Consider the following 6,386-nt stretch of genomic DNA (forward strand, 5'->3'; position numbering starts at 1 on the left):
CGCTTTGCAGAGGTTAACAATGGACCACATGGGGCAGAGCAGGGGAGAATCCGGATTGTTCATCTCTAAGCGTCTGCGTTGCACTGAGAGATTCCTGTGGGTTATGAACTCTGCCTTGTGTTTAGAGGTGATGGTAAAACTGATGCAGCCCAGTGCATGTCTAAGTGAAGTTGATCTCTGTAGACTTTTATTTTGTCATGAATTGGTTCAATGAGGCTGAATCTGGGGCACAGAGGCAGAGAAGGCAACACCTTAGGGAAATGCGGTAAAAACAGAGAAGTTGGCTCCTGTAAAGATGGTAGGACAAGGCCTGTGAAAGATTAAAAGGACACGTCATGCTGAGGTGGGGCTCACTAGGGGCTCAGGCCTTTGTGCTGGGCTCTCAGCACTAGGATGAATTTCACCCCCAGAGATTTATCAATGGGCTGAAGGGGAAGAGATTTAGCCTGCTCAGTACCCTGCAGGCCTAGAGCCAGAGTGAGGTGTTGGCTGTTTGCTCTCAATCAATGTGTCCTTGAGCCATTGTCTCAGACTTTGTCCTCCAGGAAACAGAAGGCCTGGGCTCTGTTCCATAGCTCATGACAGTCGGGCCCTAGGATCTACAACAGGCCCCGGTAAAAAGACTCCTTGTTTATTTCCCCAGCCATGGGAGGGAAGAATAATCTGGTTGCTACAGCATGAGTCTAGGTATGAATATTCCTGGGGTCATTCTGGGAGTCAGGACTCCTGGGTTCCATTCTCAGTCTTGGTATTTCTGATTCATTGTGTGACTTTGGGTACTATGGAGTTTAATTCACAAGGGCTTGTAAATTGCTGTGAAATCTGCAGGAAGCAGAAGACTAACCAAGCAAAGAGAGCGCGGTGCTGGCAGCTGCTGCTCCCGGCGGCTCTCCCAGGCAGGCTGGCTCTCCGCACGGTTAGTTTTCGTGCGGGCTCTGATCGGTTCCCCCTCACTGTGTCTCTAGCACAGTAATACACCGAGGTGTCTGTGGGCTGCAGGCCGGTCAGCTGCAGGAACACTTGGCTTTTGGAGGTGTCTCTGGTGATGGTGAGGCGACTTTTGAGAGCATCATTATAGTTATTGCTTCCGCCACCCCAGATCCCTCCCATCCATTCCAGCCCCTTCCCCGCTGGCTGGCGAACCCACTGCACCGCGTTGCTAGTGAGAGAGAATCCGGACACGGTGCGGGTCAGTCTGAGGGTCTCTCCGGGCTTCTTGATTCCCCCACCGGACTCCACCAGGCTGACCTGGGAATAGACACCTGCAGAAGGGGAAATAAAGGGGAAATATTGCAGTGATTACTGGAGGCGCAGTTATTAGGGAACATGTGGTACGGGGCGCCCAGCGGCAGCCCAGATCCCGCCCGTACCCATGGGGAGCAGCAGGAGGAAGGCGATGGCCAGGCTGGGGGTCATGTCTGCGGCTGGCGGCTCCTTCCCCAGGCGGGATGAGAAGCTGAAGCCCGGCTCTGGCTCTGTGCGGGGTGAGCGGCCTGCGGCTGGGCTATGAACAGGGCCCCGGGGAGCTCATTTGCATGGGCCAGGGGGTGGGGACAATATAACGGGGGGACACAGGTGGCGTGTGACGCAGCATCGCGTTGTTCAGTCTCCTGGCAGGTGGACTCCAGGGTCCCGCTGTCACACGGAATGTTCCCTTCTGCTCTGTCTTCTGCCCGCCTGAGAGTTGCCTCTATGAAGTCTATGGAGGGGGTTATCTGTCTGTCTGTCTATCTGTCTGTGTTTCCGTACTCCTCCCCCCCCCGCGCCCTTAGATGTTCCTGTTCCAATGTGATAAACCCGGAGCTAGTCAGGTTACTCATCCTTTCCTCATGCAGGGGAACCTGGGAAATGAGCGTGGAAAGAAATCTGGGAAAGAAACATCCTGATATTCTGCTTGGTGCTGCGATGCTGGGGAGGGTTTCGGAGGGAAACGCCGGGGTCTGAGGAGAAGGGTCGGGGCTGCAGGGACAGGGTTGAGCTCAGCCCCGGGCAGAAGGGCACCACGAGTCTCAGCCAGTGATTCCATCACGCTGTGAGGTGGAGACGGGGCCCGGGCTCTGCTACCGGCCCCTCTGCAGAGTGGTGGATTTCACCCACAGAGAATTATCAATGGGCTGGTGGGGAAGATGATTGACCCCGCCCGCCCAGTCAATAATCCTCACCCAGGTTCGGCATCGCGCTGATGGTCACTCGGGCCTCAGCTTCTCCAGTGACCTCAGTGGGGGGAAGATGGAGCCCCACACCGGAGCCCATCTGATGGGAAAGCCCCGGAGAGCCACTGGGGGATATTCACAGAGCTACTTCTTCCTGCTCCGCTGAACCGCACCATGGGCACGTGGGCTCCCTGCGCCCCCAGATGGGGCCAGCAGAGCCTCTCTCTCCCCCTGGCCACCCTGGGGGGGGTCGATGTGGGGAAACACTTTTGTGTTTGTTCTCATGGCTGTGGAGCCCGAGCGCCACCCCCAGTGAGCCCAGTCGTAATAGCAAGAGTTGAGGAAGGAATATTCCTGGGGCCTTTCCCTTCCCTTCTTGGCGGTTTGATAGAAAAACGGAGAGAGCGGGTGGCGGGGCGTCAGAGCTCCTGGGCATGATTCCCAACTTGGGGAGTTCTGATCCACGGAGTAACTTTGGGTGAGATGGGGTTTAAATTCACCAGTGCTTGTAACTCGCCATGGAATTGGCTGTTCATCTGCAGGTAGAAATTGGAGCTGTCCTGGGGGCTGTGAATCGGCCCTGGATGCTGTCACAGAGTTTGTAGCTGCAGGTGTGTGATAGCTGACCAGCCACTCCGGCCCCTTTCCCGCCTCCTGTCTGACCCACGCCAGGTAATAGCTGGTGACAGGTAACCCGTCACCGGGCTTCTTCATTTCTGGACCCGACTGGGTCAGAACAACCTGTCACCAGGCCCCTGAGTAGGAAGACCGGAGGAGGGAAGAATGAGAGAACCAGGAACATGAAACACTGGCTGGTAACTGCACAGACAGAGGAGGCTGCAGATGGTCTCTCTGGGTGCCTCCTAGGCCGAAAGAGAGAGAGAGAGATTTGAGCAGGAAGTTGTCACCTCTATTTGCATATTCCCCTCCTTATAAGAGACACAAATGTCTTGCCTGCTTTCTGGATTTCAGTGACATTTGACGAAACGATGTCTTTCCCAGGGAGCCTCATGCTTAAATTCCCGTTCCCTGATTATTAACAGGGGGCCTCGTGGGTTTTTCAAAATTCCAGTCTTGGTTGTTGATTTGTTACTAATAATCAGTAACTGATCGTTGCTAATCGATAACTGGAAATGGTTCTCACTTATTCCTTTTTGTTGACGGGTTGTTGTTGGGTACTGAATAAATCGGTACATGTATCGATAGAATACCCTCTTAAATCAGGCTTCCCATTTCAATTGGGTGGCCGCCTGGACCCGATCGCATTGTATCGCTAGATCCCTTGTGTTACCAATGTTTTAGTCTGCTTGAATAAATGGGCAGGAACACCAGCTTCAGTCAATCGCGGTAGCAGCCCATGGAGCTTCCAGAATCCACACCAGTGCGGCTCTGACCCCAGATCGATTGCCCTTCTATCCAAGGCTCAGGAAAGTCAGAGAAAGTTTTCAGACTCAATTGCAACAGGCATTGGATCAGCCCCTGTCAAGGTTCCTTCCCCACTCTGAACTCTAGGGTACAGATGTAGGGACCTGCATGAAAACTTCCGAAGCTTACTTTTACCAGCTTAGGTTAAAACTTCCCCAAGGTACAAACTATTTTACACTTTGCCCTTGGACTTCTGCTGCCACCACCAAAAGTTTATCTGGGTTTATTTATTAGGAAAGCGTTGTTTGGAAACTTCTTTCCCCCCAGAATCCTCCCAACCCTTGCACTCCACTTCCTGGGGAATGTTTGGTAAAAATCCTCACCAATTTGCATAGGTGACCACAGACCCAAACCTTTGGATCTTAAGAACAATGAAAAAGCCTTCAGTTTCTGAAAAGAAGGATTTTAATAGAAGTAAAAAGTCAAAAAGAATCACCTCTGTAAAATCAGGATGGTAAATACCTTACAGGGTAATTAGATTCAAAACATAGAGAATCCCTCTAGGCAAAAGCTTAAGTTACAAAAAGACACACAGACAGGAATATCCATTCTATTCAGCACAGCTTAATTTCTCAGCCATTTAAAGAAATTAGAATCTAACGCATCTCTAGCTAGATTACTTAGTAAGTTCTAAGACTCCGTTCCTGTTCTGTTCCCAGCAAAAGCATCACACAGACAGAGAGAAACTTTGTTTCTCCCCCTGCCCCTCCAGCTTTTGAAAATATCTTGTCTCCTCATTGGTCATTTTGGTCAGGTGCCAGTGAGGTTATCCTAGCTTCTTAACCCTTTACAGGTGAAAGGATTTTTCCTCTGGCCAGGAGGGATTTTAAAGGGGTTTACCCTTCCCTTTATATTTATGACAGCCCTTTAATACATTTCTCTCCCTGAAGGTGGCAGACACCTTCCCCTGACACCGGGCAAGTGTCCGTCACCAAGAGAGTGATGGGTGTGGATAGATAGATCGATAGATCCACTCAGGTCTTTTATAACATTTGTTATGAAAACACAGCATTACCTTGAATATATAATTCAGGTCACACATTTCTGAGAGACAAAGTCTGAATTTAGTCCTTTCCTTTGGCAAGTCTGATCTGTGGAATTTCTCCAGCAAGATCATCTGGTAAAATGTCAACAGGTAGTACCGAGGAGCAGGGCCAAACAGAGGGCCATTTGGCCTGGGCCTCAAGCTCAAAGGGGGCCTCTAATTTAAACACTTGTTAATTTTTTGGCATTTGATAAGTTTCACAACTTGTTTTTATGTGCATCCCTATCCAGCCGAAATGTGACACACTCTCTCAGCTTAGAGCTGCAAATTTAAGAAAATAAGAGGTGTGATTTGGTAAAAGACATACTTTTTTTTGTTAACTGATATAGATGTTGTCATATTAAAGACAAAAAATTCATAAATATTAATAAAATATATCGCTTCTGATGGCACAAGATTAGACCATGTTTTCTCTTTTTTTTTTTTTTTTTATTATGGCTAGTGGCCTCAAAAGCTGGAAGTGGCCCAGGCCTCTCTAAACCTCTGAGAGGGCCTGCCGAGGAGATGCCCATTTGTAACCTGTATAGAGTGAGGCCATCTACCAAGGGCATCTGCTGATAGCCCCATTCAACTCCTAACATCTCTGGGTGAAATATACCTGCAACTCCCTGTCCAGGGCAGTTCCTGTTTAAATACAGGTAAGTTAATTGGATTGTACTGAGAGAGGAAGTTGAATGGATAACAGATCAGTTACTCCTGACATGGCCCTAGATTCTCAAACCGGATGGATGGGCAGTATTTGATAAGGCCCATAGACGTGAGACAGTGTGCAGGGCAGGGCAGGGAGTGGATCAGTTACATAAGTTGTTTAATAGCTGCAAGCAAATAGTACAGAAATACACAATGGTCGATAGCAACATTGGGAGTAGCCCCCTGTCTTGTTCTGAATGACAGGGTTTTTGGTTTTGTTTATCGCGTTTTATCCCCCCCCCCCCCCCCCCCCGATTTTAAGGGGATGTACAATGGGAGTCTTTATTTGCACATAAAATTTATTTGTAAATGTATTAAAATTAAGGGGGAGAGATCCAGGTACAGCCCCTTTCAGTCCTGGGGGACCGGATCTTGGATCTGTACTTTGTGTGACGCCAGATTTGGCTAGAACAGGGCACCTTGGAATAAACATGTTGCTTTCTGTTTTGAAGTTTCCAGTGCCCAGAGTGTCAGGCTCTGAGCAGCTGGGACTTTCCCTACTGCACGCAAAGGGAGGTTTTTGTCTGAGCTCAGACCGACTTCCCCTCACTGTGTCTCTCGCACAGTGGTACCGGGCGGTGTCCTCGGACTTCAGGCCGGTCAGCTGCAGATACAGCAGGTTGCTGGGATTGTCCCTGGAGATGGTGAATCGGCCTTGGACCGAGCTGGTGTAATGTACAGTACTGCCGGCCCAGTAGCTTATAGTTGCGACCCACTCCAGGCCCTTGCCAGGAGCCTGCCGGATCCAGCTCATCCAGTAGTCACCGAAGGTGAAGCCGGAGGCTTTGCAGGAGAGGCGGAGAGAGTCTCCGGGCTTCTTCACACCCCCTCCGGACTCCACCAGCTGGACCTGCGACTGGACACCTGGGAATAAAAAGATATTATACATCTCATCAATATTAAGAGCAATAGACTGTTCTCCGGCCACGCCAATGGGTCTGAGAGGAGAAAATACCTTCCAAAGCCGCTATAACGAACGCTAACTGGAGGCACAGCGCCATTTTCCCGGGTGCTGGAGGGGAAAGTTCTCAGGGGACTGGCTGGTCACTGCACAGACCCAGGGGGCTGCGGAT

Source organism: Eretmochelys imbricata, chromosome 13, assembly GCF_965152235.1.
Source record: "Eretmochelys imbricata isolate rEreImb1 chromosome 13, rEreImb1.hap1, whole genome shotgun sequence".
NCBI lineage: Eukaryota > Metazoa > Chordata > Testudines > Cheloniidae > Eretmochelys > Eretmochelys imbricata.